We start from the raw sequence: 21582 nt of genomic DNA on the forward strand, positions 1-21582 counted from the left end.
AAAGTTCTTGCAATAATGCATGTCTATTACTCTTCTTGTTGGGCTCCTTCTAAATCCTCCTATTAGAAATTAGAGTGATTGCTCTGTAATTTTCTCTAGGCCTCTAGTTTCAATTATCATGGCTTTCAAAGAATTACTTGGGATTTTTTTTGTCTCCCAAAAGAGTATGGAGGCCTTGGCCTACTTTCCACATAGAACAAAGTCCTTTCTTTGTGTGCCAAATGGATTATTCATGCCATAACTGGAGATTAAGCTTGGAATATTTTTGTTCAGCATTGCATTTCTTTTGGATTTCCTATCAACAAGCTTGCATGGAAGGGGATTGGCTTTTTACACCCTTCTCATTATGTGAAAGCCTATGCTCATACAAGACTCTTTTGTTTTCAAGGGCATATGGAAAGCTTGGCAAATTGTCAAGCCTTGGCTTTTTTGGTCAGGTAATGAATTCCATGATGGGCTCTCTTTGAATCAGCAGAACATTTGGTGGTTTCCCTTATTTTCCATCTAGGGTATTCCCCTTGCCAAGACTCAAGGTGCTAGTGCTCTACATTTTTTCAAATGAGGCATCAAGACTCCTAAAGATATTTTCTCTAGGGTTTCCATGAGTTTCAAATCTTGGGAAGATATGAAAGTCTAGTACCATCTTGCCCATCCAGATTGAGAGACTTTTGACTTATTACTTTCTATGATTCCAGTGCACTTAATTCATAAAGTGGGTATTCAATCTGTTAGACCTTGGTGGACTAACTAGAAGTGGAATCTTACCACTCCTTTCACCAGTTACAAACCAAGTCTAGGTTATAGATGGCTTTGTCCCCATCTATCAATAGTGGATATTTTGAATCAGAGATGGTAATTGCAATCTTCTCTTTCTTAATGGAGAAAGCACTTTGACACTAAACACAAAATTGCCTATTTTGCTTGGTGCTTAGTTTTTCAAGGCCTGACCCTTGGGGCTTGGCTCAAGCATATTAGGGTTCTGAATCCTAGATGTCCATTCTGTGGACAACTAGAGGCTTTGCTGCATATTTTCTAGATTTGTAGACATGCTCAAAATTATTAGCACTGGATTCATAATTTTTTAAAGCCTTTTCAGCCTAAACCCTTGTCTTGGAACATGGTTAATTTTAGGAAATTCCACTAGGATCCCTCAAAAATTTACGCAGATTTGGCATACCTTTAAGATGGAGATTTTTTTCACTTTGTGGAAAGATAGAAATGCTATTCTTTTTATTCACAATTTTCTTGATATTAATATTGCTATTTACACTAAGGTGTGCATTTTAATAATGTAATGATGTAGATTCAAGTATAAGCTAACAAGGTGGTCTTGGAGGTGGCCCACCTATAAGAGCTACTTAATTACTAAGGCAAGCCTCTTGTACTGTTTCTAGGGTACTGCTAAATGTTGCACTTGATACCTTGATTCCTAGAGCTTACTGATAGAGGTGCCACTCTTCAGGCTGCCACTCACATACTCCACATTCCTAGGCTTCTTGCCACTGCTCCCCTAGTGGTGGTGATGATGGATGGAGGCACCAGTTGATTTCCCCACCCTATGGTGGCATTGGCTGGTCTCTAGCTCCTCCTCTTGGCACTCAGCAAGTGGTCTCTGGGAAATGGCCTTTTCACCTAGAACTGGCTATTTCACCTTTGTGGCTAGATATGAAGGATGTTGACCAGCCACTGAGGCTGCTGATATTGTTGTTGATGGTTGGACTATTCCCAACCCACCTCCTAATCCTAAAGATGTTTGGGGATTCAATGATCGCAATGAGCCACCTCCCTCAAGAGGCACTACTTTAGCCGCCTGAGGGTTACTTTATATTTTTTTTATGAATAGTTTATGATTCTAGCTTTAGCTATGTGAACTCTCATAGGGTGATCTTGTATCCTCAGCCCTTTTTTGTGAATTGTAATCTTAGTATATTATTTATTAATAGATAAGATCTATTCATAAGAAAAAATACTATTACATCTAATTGGGTACCAAGTTCATGAGTCATTTTTAGTGGAGTTTATGGAAGAAGATGGAAATAACATTACAATTAGTAATGTTTATCATCTTCAACTAGATGGGTAAATAAAGTTGTTCAATAAATATTTTGGTAATATTTTGAGATACAATATTGGTAGAAGCCAAGATAGTGAAATTTGGTGTTACCCTAAGAAAAAATTTCCTATAACAGTTCAAGAATAGGTCAACACAAAAAATCACCATTTCAATTTACTTACAGAGTGAGTCATAAGTGTTATAGAATTTATAGATATATCACTAGGCAATAGAATCAATGATGATGGAGACACATTTTTAGAAAACCTCCACCAATTGTAGCGAGTAAGGTAGAAGATAATGAAAATCAAAGAGAGGAACAAAGATACAAAAAATAATTCTCACAAACACCAAATATTTGATGAAGCTATCATAATGATGGTATATAGGGTATCTTTTAGTAGTGAATATTCATAATTTTACAAATTTTAGAAAAAATTCTCTAGTAATTTGGCTAATAATTTAAGATTTAATGCAACCTAAATTGCCAAATTTTTATTAAATCTAGTTCTTAAATATTTTAAATTGCTCAATAATTTATTTTATTAAAAAATTTAAACTCAAATATTTGCCACTATATTTGATACATGATCAGATTTGATTCACCTAAATATTATATATTATCAAAGAAATGAAAATTAATTCACCAATAATTATCATAATTATTAGTTACTTTAAGGACATATTACCAATATTTATTTTCACTATTGATTTAAAATATAATGTAATTATCCTCATAATTTCCATGAGATAAAACAACTTCAATTTTGATTTTTAATATTCCATGATGATTAGCAAAGTTCTTATTATTATTGAGATTTGCCAATATTTTCTACTCAAAAATTATGATTCCAAAATAATCGCCAATGTAAATAATATCTAAAATAAAAAAATTGATAGATTCGTTGATAAAAATATTTTTTTTATCAAAATAATGAAAGATTCACCAATAATTTAAATCTTTTTCTAGAGGGGGGTTTCTTAAATTTTACCTTGAGGTATACTTGAGATTAGAGTGATGTCTTACTAGAAACTGTCATAAGTTGACATACAAGAAGATTGCTCCTTGAAGAATAATAAAGAAAATCAATGATAATACTAATGAGGTTACCTTACCTGAATATTTATACTTTTCACCTATGTTTGAAATTTTTAATTTGTATGTGTTCCATTAAGAAGATCATGATGAGAATAGTGGACCAAATGTGGCTTGAAAACATCAAATCCCAAATAATAAGGAAATGTGTTGGAAGATCTGCATTTGTTTCAATAGGGGGAGAATGATTTAAAGACTTTGGATGGTCACATATTTTTGTCTAGAGATCCATTTCCACTAAAATTTTACAAGTGACTTCATTATGAGATGGTATCTAGATTGATTATAGAGGTCTACTTGGTAGGTGACCATTTTGATAATTTTTTTGGGAGTTGTAAAGTTCATTTAGGCCTCAAAAACTAGCTTTTAGGTTTTTCTATTGAGTTTCTAGAAAGTTATTTTTCTTAATAATTTTAAACTTATGTTTCAAGTTTATAAGTTTAGTTGATAGTTCATCTTATCTTAGTTTAGGGAAGTTTTAGGGAAAATTTGGGCTTCATAGGATTGCTTTTAAAATAAGCAAAACTGGCAAAAAAGTATTTTTGTGAATAATAGCCAAAAAGGATCATTTTTTAATTGTAGTTAACAGGGAGTTTGCTCCCTTTATAATGTGAGATTATTTAAAGGAATAATAAAGAAAAACTAGATCTCTAGAATCTACTATGTCATACTATTCTCTTGTGTTTTATATAAATGATTAAAAGAATCAAGATAAATCATACAGATCATACACATACATGTACATAAAAACACGTGTACTTACACACATAGACAAGGTCACTCACAAACTTAAAAAAAATTGACCATATTCATTTTTCTACCATCCAAGTGATGTACTATTTCTTGAAAATATACCCTTTTATAGATGATGTGACTTCTCCGTGTGAGACAATTTGTCAAAACTACAATCATCGGAATATTCATTTATCCTCCTTAATAAAACTTTTCTAACCAAGATTTTTAAATTTCCATAGGATAAATTATTTTTTTCTTATTTAATCACCACTTTTTTGTTGGCATATGTGTCTTATTAAATTTTTTGTTCTTTAAATACATTTTTTATCCCTATTTTTTCTTAAATATAGTTGTGTTCTTATTTATATTATATGAGTTGTGCATTTGGATTATATTTAGTTAAAATTCCTTTGCATAATTGTACCATATTAAAATTTAAGAACTCATCATTTTAGACTTTATCTTCTTCCTTTTAGTTATTTTATGGTCCATGAATATAGTTTTAATTGAAGTGACTCTATTTCTTGCGCTAGTTTATTTTTTCTTGATTATTTTTGTAGAACCCTTGAGACCTCAAAATCACTAACCCTATGATTTCCTTAGATGTTTATTGACCCAAGTCAACATATATTTGGTGTAGGTCAACCTAAATTAACCTATACATTGGATCAACTGAGCTTTGGATCTAGTGTCCCCTCCATTTTCTTGATTGTGCCCTCCAATGCTGAAGTTGACTCTCTTTTCCTTTGATCCTAAAAAATATTATTTAAGGGAGCTTGAGAATTAAATTTTTACACTAATGACATAATAAATACACAAGATACATCATATTCATTTATAAAATAATCTATGATCAAGCACATTTATATAAAAATGCATTCAAGGCATTCAAGCATTCATTGTGAGAATTTCCTATATAAAAAAACATTCAAGGCATTCAAGGATTTGAGAATTTCCTCTTCAAAATATAGCATCTATTATTGGTCATCAAGGGAGGAGATCTACATAGAATTCATTCCTTTTCTTCTTCTTCCTTCAAGAGCATATACCTCCATGGTTCTATGAGTTGGTATTGACAAGATCTAGTGCATTTGTGGAGATTTCCTACCTTCACATTGAAGAGTTGGCATCAACAACATCTAGCATTGCAAATTTCTTCCTAATAATGGTTTTGTCAAGAGAGGTAAATTATGTATAGTTGATATTACTTCCTTACACTCTTTTCATCTATTTTACTTTAAGGCTAACTCCTCATCTTGGACTCGGCCAAGGAAATCCCTCCCCTAATAAGTATAACCATTTTTTCTTGTGTGTTGGTTAAGGACTAGAGTATTAGATATGGATCTAAGTACCCTTTTTTTATAAAATTGTTTGGATCTAGAGAAGTTTTATGATTCGGTATACATCAACTTGAGTTAAGAGTGAACCTATACCTCTAAGTTGATGTATATCCTCTATTTCTTTTTTATCTAGGGAATCAATCAAAGCCTAGATTATTTTATTATTTATTTTATTATTGTTGTTAAATTAATTATTATTATGTGTTAATCTCGAGTAAATTCAAGCCCAAGGTGTCCTCGATGAGAGGCTCACAATTTACAAATGTTTTGTAGGCTCTTGCCTTGATGTTTACCATCTATTACAAGTTATGCATTACAATAGATAAAATTGTACCTTGGGTAGATGGCTTTTTGGGTTTTCTTCCATTGGCTTCATGATTCTATATTTGGTCCTAGTTTTGTCACTCTTTTTATCAGTCTACTATTAGCAGGCATTTAGAGTGTCTTCCTCTTCACATTCTCAAGGAAATTTTTATTCTTATTTATCCATTTATGTTATAGATCTAAATTCATGCTTGATTAGTTAACTATACTTGTGTTTCTTTAAAATGATTCTCTTATTACCCTTGACCTATTTATCATACATAGTGCTAATTAAGGTTATTGGAGAAGGGTTCTCCCCTCAATAGCATAAATACATAACATAAATAGTGAAATACAAGAAAGTTACAAGAACAAAATGTTGGCTACATCATCTCCGAAATTATAGAATTACAAATTTTAGAAAGACAACATGCAAAACCACTTGGGAATTTTTATTACAATATTTTTAAAACCAAAGCCACCACCAACAGACCTCAACTATCCTGGACAACCTTGGAGGCCTTCTTTATACAATTTTTTTCCCACTACCTAAGAAGGTTATTGAAATTTAGCTTTATCCCCTAAGGATGACCAACCCTAATTTACTATTTTTTTAATATTTTATTTCTATTAGACTTTTTCTTATGTAGAGCCTAATTAAACTTAGAGTCAATTTTTTTCCAATTTCATTTGGTATAGTTTCCCCTCATTTTTTTCTATGGGGGTTTGGGGATAGAGCCCTCATGCTAAGGGTCAATATGAAATACCAATTGTGGGGTCAAGAGGAAGCACCCCTTGCAAGGTCTAGGGGTGCCATGCCTTGTGATATTTAGGAACCACGCCCAAGGTGAAGTCTTGGAGTCACATCATAGGTGTGCTCCCTATCAAAATACATGATGAGGTTGAGGGGTAGTTACCCTAAGATCAAAAATGAATTTACTATTACAAAAGGTATCGAGAGTTATTTTTCTATTAGATGAAAAATTATAGCCCTAATTTTGCAAGTGACATAAGTATTAGATAAAATTTATTAGGGATAGGATTTTTATAGGTATGATGATTTAATAGTTTCTTATAGTTGTATTGAGTTGCAAGGGTTTGCAGATTGTAATTAGGTTGAAATCATTGGATAATAATATTGTACTTTTTGTGTGGTGGATGAAGCCTAGGGATTGTATGAACCACATTGAACCTTTGTGTCTTCTATTCTCTTATAAATGCATATTGGTAATATTTTTATGTAAGTGTTATTTCTATCTCTAGAATCCTAAGAATTGGTATCCAATTGAGGTTGTTTTAGTTATCCTTTGCAGGAATGTCACATGGTTAAATGGGAGTCTCATAGTTGAGTGAGAGTAATGGAAGATAAGGGTAAGTTGAAGGTTGATAAGTTTAATGGGAGGAACTTTTAATTATGGAAAATGAAAATGGAGGAATACCTTTATTAGAAAGATTTATGGTGATCATTAGGAAGAATCTCCAAGAAGGAACCAACTATGTCAGGGGAGGACTAGAAATTTTGGATAGGATCAAACTAGAAATTATCATTTATGCTTCGAACAATTGGTGGAATTTAATATCACAAAAGAAAAGGAAATAAAAGAGTTGAAAGAAGCCCTAAAAAAGGTGTATGAAAAGTTTTCTACTTAAAATAGCAAATTTCTTATGAAACATTTATTTAACATTAAGATGGTAGAGATTGGGTCTATTTTTTATCATTAAAATGCATTTAATATGGTTACTAGTTAGTTATATTTTTTAAATGTCATTTTTCATGAAAGAATTAAGACTCTCTTTATTTTGTGTTATTTTCCTAAAATATGGAATATCGTAGTAATGGCTATGAGTAACTCTATTTCTAGTTCTAATGCACTAAAATTTGATGATCTTATTTGTATTATTCTAAGTGCAAAAACTCATAGGAAAATCTCATATTGAACTACATTATGATTTGTCTTGAATGCATAAAGAAAAATAGAAAATGAATGAGAGACAAAATAATTTTAGAAATCATAAGAAATAAAGAGTAAAATCAAAGGGAACGATCTCTCAATCTAGATGGTCAAGATATTGTTGAACCCTTGGTATTTGGTTTTTGATTGGTGTGATTGATGTCAATAATGTAGTTAAAATGATCATATGGTATGGTTAACATTATGTAGTCATCTTATTTGATGTCCTTAAATATTTTTCAAAACTTATGCAAGAGAAACTCTTAAGCGTTATACAATTAACACTTAAATGTTCACATTGGTTTAGAAAGTAGTTATAAAAAAAGCAGTTTTGGCCTATGAGAAAGTCAACAAGCTTTTTTCATTATATAGACCCCTACTATCATAACTTTTTGGAAAGGTCTTTGACTTAGCTAAAATTGATATTTGTTAATTTTTGCATAACACATGCATGGAAAGAGAAAAAGTATATTTATTAGAAATAGTTACCAAATTGTTATGACAATTTTAGCAATTTTGAATTGTTTTGGTCTAAAGGATGTTTAAGATATGTACCTGGGTATGTGCAAGACCATGGTCAACCAAACTATGCTCTTAAGTGGTAATAAAAAATGAGAAAATCAGGGTTATGTCAACTTGATGTGCAATTTTCTACTTGTTATTAACTTTATTTCAAAAAGTTGAGAGAAAAGAATCTCTAGCAAATTGAATCTATTTTCTAAACTACTAGGACTTATCTCAAAAAATTAAAATTTTATTGGTCAAAATTTTCAATTTTAGTGCAATATTACAAAAATTTCAAAACAAAAATAAGAAGTAGAACATGTCTGACCACCTTAATGAAAATCAAATGAGAATTTTTTTTAATAATATTCTATATATAAGTAGTACACTCATGCCTGGATGTGGCATATTTTTGGGTATTTTTATTCTAGATAAATAATAATTAATTAATTTTTGACTTTAGTATTTTTGGAATAAAAAAACTCTTGTGTTTGACCACCTTAACTAATTCAAACCTCTGTAAAATTCAATTTTTCATTTTTTTTCCTTATAGTAAAAGAAACATAGAATGTGATGCATCTTTTTGGATTTAAAAATTGTTTTACCATTTGAAAGTTATAGTTGTTTTTCAAGTAGTGTGTCAGTCAACATTTTATATGTAAATCCATTAGGAAATAAGTAATAATTACTTACTGAACTCATAATTTGACAAACCTTACATTTATGGAAAGATAAGAACATTCTTAAAAAACCCTTTTCATTTCATTAAATTTTGGTCCAAAAAAAGTCATTAGCTACATGTTTGAAGTAACAATCACATAAAGACAAGCCAAAAGCACATTTTTAGGATGTTTTTAAAGTTGATCATATAGGTTTGGTATCAAAAGATATAGTAGACCTTATAAATATATTAATTATTTTCATTTAGTATTAGGGTGGGTGGGAAAAAAGTTGGAATAGATTTTGAAATTTTAAAAGATATTTCAGAACTACATATTTTTTAGATCACCACTTTTTGGCACACCATGATCTTACACATACCCACCTACCTCCAAAATTTTGACTTTCTTGGTTTATAAGTAGAGGATACATTCCTCTAAAACATCCAATAGGTGGTTTTGACAAAATTTGTAGGATTGGTGTATAATTCTTTGTAGACTGAATAGTTTGAAGGCAAATTTTTAACAACAAAGAAGAGGGTAATGCTTTATGTTTCTATTTTGATATTTGTGATTTGATTTTCATTGTAGAAATTTATTAGAGGTATATGAAGGGTTATATATTTCTTCTTCATTCATTCATATTAGTATTTTATTAGATCTTTTTATGAAAAAGAAAATATATTTGGATATTGGATGTTTTGAGGAGAATAGAAGTATATCCTACATTATATTTTCAACAAGAAATTGAAACTAGTGATTTATGATTTGTGTTGTAATAGAGATGATCCTCTTATTTCATATTTCATATATTCATTTTGGAAGTTGGTGCTTCAAGTGTAAGGGATTGGTGTTCCTTGAAATTGGTGTTTCTAAAATAGGGTGTTGGTGCTTCCCAAAGTTGTAGCTCTAAGAGGCCAATATAGTTCTAGATTCAAAGTGGTTTTTTACCCTAAGGGGTTTTCCACATTAAAATATTGCATCACTTTGTTATTCATTAAGTATCTTATGTTGGAAATATAGATGGAGTAACTGAGAGGGAGCGGGGGGTGAATTAGGTACCACAAAAAAAAATCCACACATCCCTTGGATGTCTTATAAAACTATTTATTGTTGTCACTTGGTAGCCACATAGAAAAATATTATAACTCGGTAGATGTATGTTAACTTATTATTGATCTTTAATCATTCACAAAGATTTAACATGCATGCATAAAAGAAATAACATCAACATAAGAGACACCAGATTTAACATTGAAACCCAATATGGGAAAAACCACCAAGTAACTAGCTATTGATTTTCACTCTTCTGAAGTTAGCCTTGTTAGGAGCCAAACTTGTTAAAGGTTACAAAACACACTGTTATTTGTGACCTTGTTAGAGAATTTAATCACCTTTCTAGGAGTGGCCTTGCTAGAGGACTTTAGAACAATTCAATAGAACTATCCACCTTGTTAGAGGATTTACAAAAATGGTTGTTAAACCAACTCTGTTAAGAGATTTAAAAATTACTGCTACAATTGTGAGAAAGTAACAATGAGTGACCTGCATGAGATGCAACTAAACTTTTCTGATATAGATCTATGTTCTACTTCACTAGATCCTCTCTGATCGAATACAACTTTTTTGCTCTTCAAGGATATCTGACCCTTCTTCAAAATTTTCTCACACATTCCTCTTCACATAATCAACTCACTTGCATGTTCACTCATTCAAATTAGAATCCACAACTTGACCTTTTATTTATATCTTACAAATTGTCAAGTTGGCTCAATTACAAGTTACAATTATCAATAATCATTACATCAGTCAGCTATAATCATTACACGAAACAATTAAACTTTATTTCCCAAAACAATGAAATCCTTCATTGGCCGACCCTACTCAATAAACACTACTCTAGAAATGATTTCTAGTGTTAACCAACTAAAGCTTGATAAATACTGCAAATTCTACAAAATCCTTTGGAGACCAAGTGAACTCAATAAACACTGACTTTCCTTTGCTGACCTTGTGAGCTCAATAGAAATTGACTTCTGTCACAAAATCCTTCAACGCCCGAGTGAGCTCGGTAGAAATTATTTCCATAGTGTAACTTTCAAGAACACTTAGTAGATTCTGTAATTCACTTTGCTGACCATCTGAGATTAGTAGACTCTGTCTGATAATTGATATGAAATTTGTGTAACATCAAAGACAACACACAATTGAACAATTATATCTAACATCTTGCTCATGTGTTAAATTTTTATAACTTGTAATTGTTTCAAGTTTTGAAAAGTATTTTAAACCACTAATTAACCCTCCCTCTTTGTAGTGTTTGTATTCCAATAAGTGGTATCGGAGCAAGTTTCCCTATATCAAATTTAAAAAATTTGAGTAGATTTTGATTGAGTGGAATACTTATCTTTTATGGCTCAAGATAATTCTTCAATGGTTCCTTTCTTTTATGGACCAAATTATGCTTTTTGGGAAGTAATGATGCAAACATATTTGTTATCTATTAATTTTGATGGTTGGGTTTCAGTTGTTAATGGTTATAAAGTTCCTAATACTTTATCTATAGATCCTAATGAAAAGAGGAAGTATGAAATTGATATGAGAGTTAAATTTTCTATACATAATAGTTTATCTAAAGATGTTTTTGTTAGGGTAATGCATTGGAGTTCTTCTAAAGAAGTATGGGAAAAATTGAAAAGCACATATCATGGTAATGATAGAGTTAAAGAAGCCAAGATATAACATTTGAAATCAAGATTTGAAGACCTTATGATGGGTAATGATGAAAATGTAGAATACTATCTCCTTAGGATAGATGAAACTATAAATGGCATAAGAGGACTTGGTGAAAAAATTGATGATATTCATATTGTAAAGAAAGTTTTAAGATCTCTTATTAATAAATTTGATTCTAAGATATGTTCTATAGAAGAAACTAGAGATACTAATAAGTATACAATGGAAGATATTCATGGAACACTTGTAGCTTATGAAATGAGAAAGTTTGGCAAGAAGGAATCCACAAGCAAAGAAGCAACATTCAAGGTGGAAAAGAAAGTAAAGCAAGTCTCTTCAGAATTAGAAGATCTTCATGTTCTTGAAGTGCATTTAGCAAAGAAATTAAATAAAGGAGCATCTAAATACAAAGGTAAACTTCCTTTCAAATGCTTTAATTGTGGTAAAATAAGATAGTTTACATCTAAATGTCCTTATAATAGTCATGATGAAGTAGATGATGAGAAAGAGAAATCAAGTAAAAAAAATTCTATAACAAAAAGAACTTCTTTAAGAAGAAGAAGAGTTTGATTTCTGATGTATCAGACAATGAATCTAGTAGTTCTAAATGTGATGAAAATGAAGTTGCATTCATGGCTATAGAAAGCACTTTTCAAGATTCGGATAGTGATGATGATGTTGAACTTGTTGAGGCTAATTTAGAATTTGAATTTCTTTATGCACTTAAAAAGATCAAGGAATTAAAAAGGAATTTAAGTGTTCAAGAAAATCAATTCTTAAAAGAAAAAGAGAACTTTGAAAAATAAAATAATTACTTAAATCAACAAGTTATAGAATTGAAATTACAAGTTGAGGAACAAAAGAGAATTATTTTTATCACTAAGGAAGATTTAAATTCTAAAAATCTAGAAGTTACAAGGTTAATGAATGAAATAGTATTATATAGAAGAAAGTTAGAAAAATATGAGAACACTACTTTGAATGATATGTTAAGGAAAACAATAAAATTTATGATCTAATAGGAATTGGTTTTGAACTTGGAGAATGCTCGAGTGACAAGAAAGATAATCTTTATTCGAGATATTTAAATATGAAAGTAAGGATGCAAATAAGAATGCTAGCACTTCAAATGTAGTTAAAATGAAGATTTTAATAAGATTTATAATGATAAAAATAAGGTTATACCAAGCACTTCATTAATGGGTAAAAGATACTCACATAGGTTCACTTCTTTCTTTGATGGGCATTGCTTCATGTGTCATCAATATGGACATAGAATAAGTAATTGTAGATACACATCAAGGAGGTATTCAAAGTTTTAGTTTGGTTATTCCTTTCCTAAAATGAATAGTCTAAGATGTTAAAATTGCAATCTCTTTGGTCATGTTATGAGTAATTACAAAACTAAGTCAATTCAAAATGATCAATCTTATGCTAGTGTACAAGTTGATAAAGAATTTGATACTAAAATGACTAAGATATGGAGGCTTAAGATTAATAAGTCTATGTTTGCTCAAATTGCTCTAAATTTTGAAGAAAAGGACTTTTGGATAACTGATAGTGGTTTTTGTTGACAAATGACAAGATATAGAATGAATTTTGACAAATTGATTAACTACAAAGGTGGTAATGCTAGTTTTGGTGATGATTCTTCAAGGAAAATTCAAGGTTTGGGTTATTTGATGCTTAGCAACAAAATGTCCATTTTTGATGTGTATTATGTTGATGGATTAACTTGTACAATCTTCTAAGTGTTAGTCAAATTTGTGATCATGGATATGAAGTTGTTTTTGATGACAATGGTTGCCAAATCAAATTAAAATATAAACAGTTGGTTGCAGTAGGTAAAATATCTAAAAGGAATGTATACAATTTAAACGATATCACAAATACTAAAAATTATGAAGATATTTGTCTTATGGGACAAGTGAATGAAAGTTGGTTATCGTACAAAAGTCTTGGGCACTTGAATTTTGACAACTTGGTAAAAGTCAATAAGAATCAGAAAGTAAGAGGTATGTCATGTATAAGTAAGCTAGAGAATGTTAGTTGTGAAGAGTGTCAACATTGTAAACAAACAAAGGCATCTTTTCCTTCAAAAGAATATTTTTCTTCTAAACCATTGCAATTAGTACATATTGATTTATGTGGTCCTACAAGGACAATCTCATTAAATGGTGAAAAGTATTTCATGTTTTTTATAGATGATTATACAAGAATGACATGGGTAACATTATTAAAGCATAAATCGAAGGCATAAATAAAAAGTTTAGGATATTCAAGAAAATGGTTGAAAATGAGTTAGACATGAAGATTAAATGCTTACAATCAAATAAAGGTGGTTAGTTTACTTCAGATGAATTTGTTGATTACTGTGAAAAACATTGCATCAAAAGACAATATGCAACATCTAGGACACCTCAACAAAATGGATTTGTTGAGAGAAAGAATGAAATAGTGAAAGAAATGGGAAGGATTATGTTAGATGAATCTAAAGTACCAAATAGGTATTGGAAAGAAGCAATTCAAACAACAATATATATTTCAAATAGGGCGCAACTAAGGGTAAAAATGAAGTACACTCCTTATGAGTTATGCTATGGACATCTTGCATTTGTTAAGTATTTTAGAATTTTTGGAAGTAGATGCTTCATTGAGAATTCTAATGATAAAATAGGAACCTTTGATTCAAGATGTGATGAAGGAATATTTTCAAGATATTCTTCACAAAGTAAAGCTTACAAATGTTCTAACAAAAGGTTGAATAAACTTGTTGAAACTATACATGTGAAAGTGGATGAAGTTGTGGAAGATAAAAAGGAAATAAGAATGGATAATAATTTCCTACAAGATAGTTATAAAGACTTGAAAGAAGTAGATAATAAAGTTGTTGAAGGTGAAAAAGAAATAAAAGATCAAATAGTAACACCAGAACCCATAGGTACAAAGGTTACATGAACAAGATTAAAGAAGTATCATCCTAAAGAATAGATTATAGGGGATAAACATGTAGGTATTCAAACAAGAATAAGAACTACATCTAGTGAATGTGCTAATCTCTATTTCTTATCACAAATTGAACCTAAATCATATAAAGAATCTAGTATGGATGAGTTTTGGGTTAATGCTATGAAAGAGGAACTAAGTCAAATTGAAAAGAATAAAACTTGGGAATTAATACCTAGACCTAAAGATAAAAATGTACTAGGTGCTAAATGGGTCTTTAGAAATAAACTTGATGAAAATGGAAAGATATAAAGGAACAAGGCTAGATTGGTTTGTAAGGGCTATGGACAAATAGAAGGTGTGGACTTTGATGAAACTTATTCATTTATGGTTAGAATTGAAGAAATTAGAATCTATCTTGCATATTCAACTTTCAAAGGCTTTAAAATGTACCAAATGGGTGTTAAAAAGACATTTCTTAATGGTTATCTTGATGAAGAGGTTCATATGGACCAACCTAATGGATTTGAAAATATTAACTATCCTAATCATGTCTATAGGCTAAAAAAGGCTCTTGATGGCTTGAAACAAGCTCTTAAGGCTTGGTATTCTAGATTGGATTGGTATCTTATCAAAAATGGCTTCAGAAGAGGTGGCATTGATAACAATTTGTACATATATAGTATATGTAATTATGTTCTCATTGTTCTTGTTTATGTTGATGATATAGTATTTGGATGCAATGATGATTCTTTAAGTCAAGGTTTTTCAAAGCCTATGTGATTTGAATTTGAAATGTCCATGCTTGGGGAACTATCCTATTTTCTTGGGTTGCAAATTTCTTAGTTGGAAAATGGCATATGCTTATCGCAAACTAAGTTTACAAAAGAAATGTTAGAAAAATTTCATATGGAAGATTGTAAGCCTATGGTAACACCAATGATAATAGGATGTAAACTTACTAAAAATGATGATTCTCCTGATGTTGATCAAACTACTTATAGATTTGTTGGCCTAGTTTTTCCCCTTGCATTTTTTTGTTATACCCTATAGTGAAAGAACCAATGGTATGGTGTACATAGAAAAAATGATATCAAGAAAGTTTTGAGTGAAAAGAACATCATTCCTATCTTTCCACAAAGTAAACAAAATCTCCATCCTAAAAGTATGCCAGATTTGGGTAAATTGACGAGGAATCGTCAGGGAATCACCTAGAACAATCATGTGCCAAGAAAAGGACTATGGTCTAAAAGGCTTAAGAAAATCATATATCCAATTCCAATAATTCTTAGCACACCTATAAAACCAAAAAATATGTAAAAATGGCTCAAGATGTCCACAAAAAGGATTCCAAGGATCAAGAACACCAAGATGTTTGAGTTGCCACCCAAGGGGGATCCTTTGAAGAAACATGTTCCAAGAAAAATGGGCAAGCTTAGGCTTAGTGATAGTGTACCAAATAGTATCAAATTGAACCCTATAATGATGATAAGAAGACTAAAGATGCCATTTCTAGTTGAGAGTATCAACTATAGAGAGATGCAGAGAAATCCATTGATACCTAAGCTAGGCTTATAACTAGTGAAGGGCATAGCAGGATGTCAATTCTAGTCTTTCCACCAAGGTCGCATAGATTACATTCCAAACTTGTGAAGAAAGTGATTGGGAATGATAGAGCAAAGAAAATTAAAGGTTTTTTTTATTTGGATGAGCAAAATGAAATTGGACCTACATATCCTTCTAAGCACTGAGACTAATAAAGACCCTAGAAAAGAGGTCCTTAGGAGCCTCGATGCCACATTTGAAAAAAATGTAGAGCACTAGTGCCTTGAGTCTTAGCTAGAATAATACCTTAAATGGAAAACAATAGAGACCACCAAAGGTTCCACTAGTTCAAAGAAAGCCCATCACAAAACCCATTAACATCCGAGTGCTTTCTAAATACTCTTGATAATGAAAGAACCTTGGATATGAATAAGTTCTTGCATAATGAGAAGGGTCTAAAGACCAATCCCCTTACACAAAGGCCTGTTGAAAGGAAATCTAGAAGAGATAAAGGGCCTAACTAATAATTTCCAAGCTTCATCAGCAATGAGAGCACACATAATCCAATTAGGACAAATAGCAAGACCTTTCTTCTGAGTGGATAGAAGGCCAAGACATCTAGACTCTTTAGGGATACAACAAAAGTCTCAAGCAACCCTATAAAAGCTATGTCACCTTTTAGGCTAACTTTTTAGAATGACTAAATTTGAGTATTTCTATCTAAAAATCAATTTTGTTCAAGCATATGATCTAGATAAATTCATTATAGCTAAGTTATATATGGTCACAGAATTTACCAATTGGAAATGTTTATTAAATGCATTTTTTTAGACTAGTTTGTATCCAATTACTAAAGAAATAAAATTATTTTAGAAAATAGACATTTCAATAACTCTTACTATATTTTATGATTTTTTTTGATAACATATAAACACCATTTTATAGAGCTCAAAGTCAAGAATAATCTCATATAGATTTTATAGTGTTTTAATTAGATATAGTATGTTGTAATTAAAAAATTCTACAAGCATGTATTTTAACACTCGAAAAGATGTTGATTTTGAGAAGGAGAAAAATATTAAATGATATTAAAAAAAATTAAAATTTATATGAAATTCTCAAGGAGAGAGTCCTTTAACAAGATGTATAATTTTTCTTCTGGTGAGAATAGATTTGTTTGAAAATTGTGGTGGGAGATGAAAACTATTGATTTTAGGTGAGTTGAAATTTGAATAATTATAAAAGAGGAAATATAGGTTTAAAGCCAATCTTTTTTTTTTTTTTTTTTCTATCTATATATGTTATCTATAACATAGTCTAAGATCAAAGGGAAATAAGTTTATTTCCATATAGTTTTGTGGTAGGAACTAGACCCCTAATTTTCAACCATTTTCAGCAACAATAAAATTGTTTATATAAATTAGTAAAATATATCAATTCTCATTCCAAATAATTATTAAAAATTGTAACCTAAAATTCATCCATTTATACACATTCATTAGTTTACTTCATTTTAAATTATAAATAATAATACTAGTTTTATGTTATTGAAGGTGAACACTTATACTTTTGTTATCCTTTTCCTTTACAAAAGAGTGACACAAGTTTGTGTTTTTACCCTAAAAATAGAAGCTCTAAGAAATTTATGAAGCAAGCATTCTAGCTTGAGGTAGGAGGCTTTGGAGGGAGCCCAATAAGAGAAGTAGAATACATGTATAACAATCAATACCTTCAAGAAAATCTGGAATTTCCCAGCAAGAGAGAGGGGTTTGGTAAGCTAGTAGTCAATCTTTTTATCAATTTTCATGAGCACAACATTCCAAAAATTCACTGGAGAAGCTTGAAAAGAAAAGAGGATTCCCAAAAAGTGGAAGATCTCCCCATGAGTGACCCATTTCCATTCAAATTGACTATGCCAAGGTGGAGTTGAAAGAAAGGATTGTGTTTAATAGAGGGTCTTGTGCCATTGAATAAACAACCTAGAAGCTTGACAAATGGTATTCAAGAATTGAAAGGAATTAGTGATTTTATCCTCATCTTCTAGAAGAGTGAGAAAAGAGTGATAAAAAAAGTGACCTTTGACAAGTTGGGAAGAAGATTGAGGCAAGGAAATGCAATGCACCAAATAGAGTCAGAAATGAAGTAATCAAAACCTTTTGCAATGAGCACATACAAAGCTAGAGCTAGAAGGAAACCTTAGTAGATAGATAAAAAAATTCCAAAGGCTTCATATTGAGAGTTTTTTATGGTAATACAAGCATTAGCATCAGTAAAAAGCATCTCCATGATAGGAGAAAATTAGAGCCAAATCCAAAAGCCTAGAGTATAATCAAAATGAAGAGTCATTCAATTCAATCATAAGCGATGGAAAAATCAATTTCCAAAAACAGAGTTTTCTAGTTAGACTTATGAGCCCATACCATGCCTTCCTAGACAACAATGATGTTTTCAAGAATATATCTAGATTTAATAAAACAAGTTTTCTCAGTTTGCATGATTAAAAGAAGAAAATCCTAAATTTTGATAGATAAGGTCTTAGCAATGATCTTGTATGACAAATTAAGAAAGGTGATGGGTTGCTAGTTGCAAATATCCTTATAGTCACCAAATTTAGGTACGAGTTTAATGTTTCCTTTGTTAATAATGACTCTAAGACTCTTATTGTGATATGCTTCAAGATAAAGTTTGTGTACATTTGAGCCAATCAACTCCCAAAGGCACTTGAAAAATTCATAGGGGAACTCGTCACACCTAGGGGACTTTTCATCTTCCATAGAAAAGATAACCTCCTTGAGGTCCCCGATGGTGAGAAACTGCTCATAGAAAGCTCGTTGCTCAACTGCTAGGTAGTTTGGAGTAATAGAAATACACTTTCTAAAAGCATCCACCTAGGTATCAAATTTCCTTATGAAGAAAAAATATTTTCATAATGGTGCACAAAATCTTACAGGATGTTAGGGAGATTGGAAAGAATAATATTACCCTATTCAATCTTTTAAATCTTGATGTTATTATGACTAGCCCTGAGAGCCTAGAATAATTCTTTAGAATCTTTTTTACCAATCTGCAACTAGTAGAGGCAAGCCTTGATTTGGGCACCCCTATAAGCATAGTTACCATTAATTTTTTTCTCATGGTGAAGTTTGGCAAGTTGGATTTGGAAATTTGAATCAAACATGTTAAGAGAAAGAGCTTTAGAAGCCTTTTAAGAGCCATGGTATTAGCTTCATAAGATCTCTTTTTGAATATAGCCAATTGTCACCAATAGATGTGAAGAAACCTAATGGTTTCAATAATAGCATCATTCTACCATTCAATCCAACCTTATTGAGAGTGGGGTCTTGGCTCCAGGTTCTAGACACATAGAACATAAGCAATAGTAGAAGCATACATCAACATTGGCATGTTAAGAAATAAATACATTTAGATAGATTGTTGGATAATAGTTTTCCATAAAATGATAAAATAAATGGGATAGTGGTCTGACAATATCACATCTGGCAAGGGAATGACAGGTAGCTCCTGATCTTCAAAAAATGAAAAGAAAGATTGTGTAGTAATCATGGCATGATCGAGACATTTTAAAATATGGTTTGAGCTAGCTCTAAAGTTAGACCATGTGTGCTAGACCCCACATTGCTGACAAAAATTAGAATTAGGATAAAAAGGGTCCAATTTATTTTGTAAAAAGTACTATGCTTCCCTTTTCCTAGATGTCTAGTGAAAAGGAAAAATACCCTCTTTATGAGAAGCCAGCTCAACCATATTAAAATCACTATAGATAACCCAAGTAGATGGGGTTAACTTGTCATCCATCCAGCACCAAAGTCGAGATGGTTCCATAACATCATTGCAAGCATAAACATTAACTATTCCAAAGGAATGATTATTCATAGAAAGCAAAATCCAAATAATGTTGTGCATGTGGTTAGAACCATGTAAAATAATAATAGAATTAAGATGAGGTGAAAGGAGAGTAGCTACACCACCTTTACCAACTTCATGTTGAGAAGAAAACATAATGTCATTTGGCCAAATGATGCAACAAGTAGAAGAAAGCATGAAACAAGAGATTGCACCTCTTGCATACAATGAGAATCTATATTACCAAGTCTATGATAGGTATGCTAGACATAGTACTTTCTAGAGAGGTTTTTAAGACTTCATACATTCCATGACAAAACATTCATGAAAACTCTTCCATATTTTTCTTGTCCTCAAATGAGGAGTAATAATTTTGAAGATGGTTTTAACTAGGTTAAAACTAGAGGTAAATCCGTTGAGAATAATGATCTGCCACTTCTCTTCTAGTTTCTTAGGAAGCCATGGTAGATTGTGGGAATGTTGCAAAGTCTATATCTTAATGGAGGATATAGTGAGTAGAATGTGAACCACTATAAGTGTGGTAGCCCTCACAGTCATCTTGATCCCCTAAGGAGGGTTTGAGACATGTAAAACAACAAGAACTAATTCCTACAAAATTGTTATCAACCGTATAATGACTAGGGTTTGTGCTTCATTCTTCACATGAGGGGTGGAAGTTGAAGCTACATTTGACTGTTTAGGGGCCAAGGAATCCTTTCCCTTGTTCCCAAAAATGGTCCATTCCTCATTCCTCTTTTTATTTTCCTTCCACTAGATTAATATGAACATCCTTGGGTGGGGGTTTAACCCTAGGCACTACCAAAGGGAAATCCCCGATCTTGTGTTCCATAGATTGACACCTATAATAAGTGTTTAAAATTTTCAAATAAAGAACCTTCTAAGATAAAGTGTAGGAACCAACTTGAATCTCCACAAAATCCTTGAGATCCTTGGAGAGATAAACTTGAATGCAAATGTGTTTCTAAGGGTGAGCATCAAAAAACTTATTATGTTGCTTAGTAACAAATTTTCAAGAGTGTTGGAAATGGACTCAATAAATGACCAACAAGGTAGGGGGAGGCCATGAAACTCAACCAAAATAGGAACCCTAAGCTTTCTATCATCAGAGACTGTAAAGTCTTGAGACCACCTTTTAAACACAAGTAAGGAGGAAGGAACTAACCAAGGGCAATTACCAAAGACTACATCATCCTAGGTCAGGTTAGCAAAGAAAAATAAAAAAATCCTTTGGTAAGGTTTTGCATAGCTTCACGGTAGACTCCATGAGGAGACCAACTCTTGGAAACCCATTCCTTGACCATGGCATCAGGAGGAGTCCTACCCACAAAATACTTTATCAATGTATGTTGTTCTAACTATTCATATGTAGCATCAAATTATTATAGAGGAAGAATAATATTAGGAATACCTCATGGAGGACATTTTTTCAATGGAAGCACCATGGCTATCCAAAGCAGCAATGCAAGCACTAGTATCAAATCTTGAGTCATAGGTGGTTGGGGCCATTATAAACTAGCCCGAACATCTCCCTCAGTAAATGTAACTTGACAAATGGTAAACTTAGAAGGAAAGCTCAAATAGAGAGTCATATGTAAGGGACACATGAAACCCTACAAAAGAGTAAAAAACTCTTTCTAAATTTTTAATTGTAGATGACAATATTTTAATGATAGTGTATGCCTCGACATATCTCAAAATGTTGAAACAAATTTTAAAAGAAGATTTAATTATGAAATATGAACCAAACCAAATTGGAATTAAAGTGGGATCTAACATTGGTTCAAGGTTAAATTTCTATGCTACTTGAATCTATATAATTTACTTCAAA

Source organism: Cupressus sempervirens, chromosome 11 (genome assembly GCF_028749045.1).
Source record: "Cupressus sempervirens isolate cs-2001-9-10 chromosome 11, ASM2874904v1, whole genome shotgun sequence".
NCBI classification, from domain to species: domain Eukaryota; kingdom Viridiplantae; phylum Streptophyta; class Pinopsida; order Cupressales; family Cupressaceae; genus Cupressus; species Cupressus sempervirens.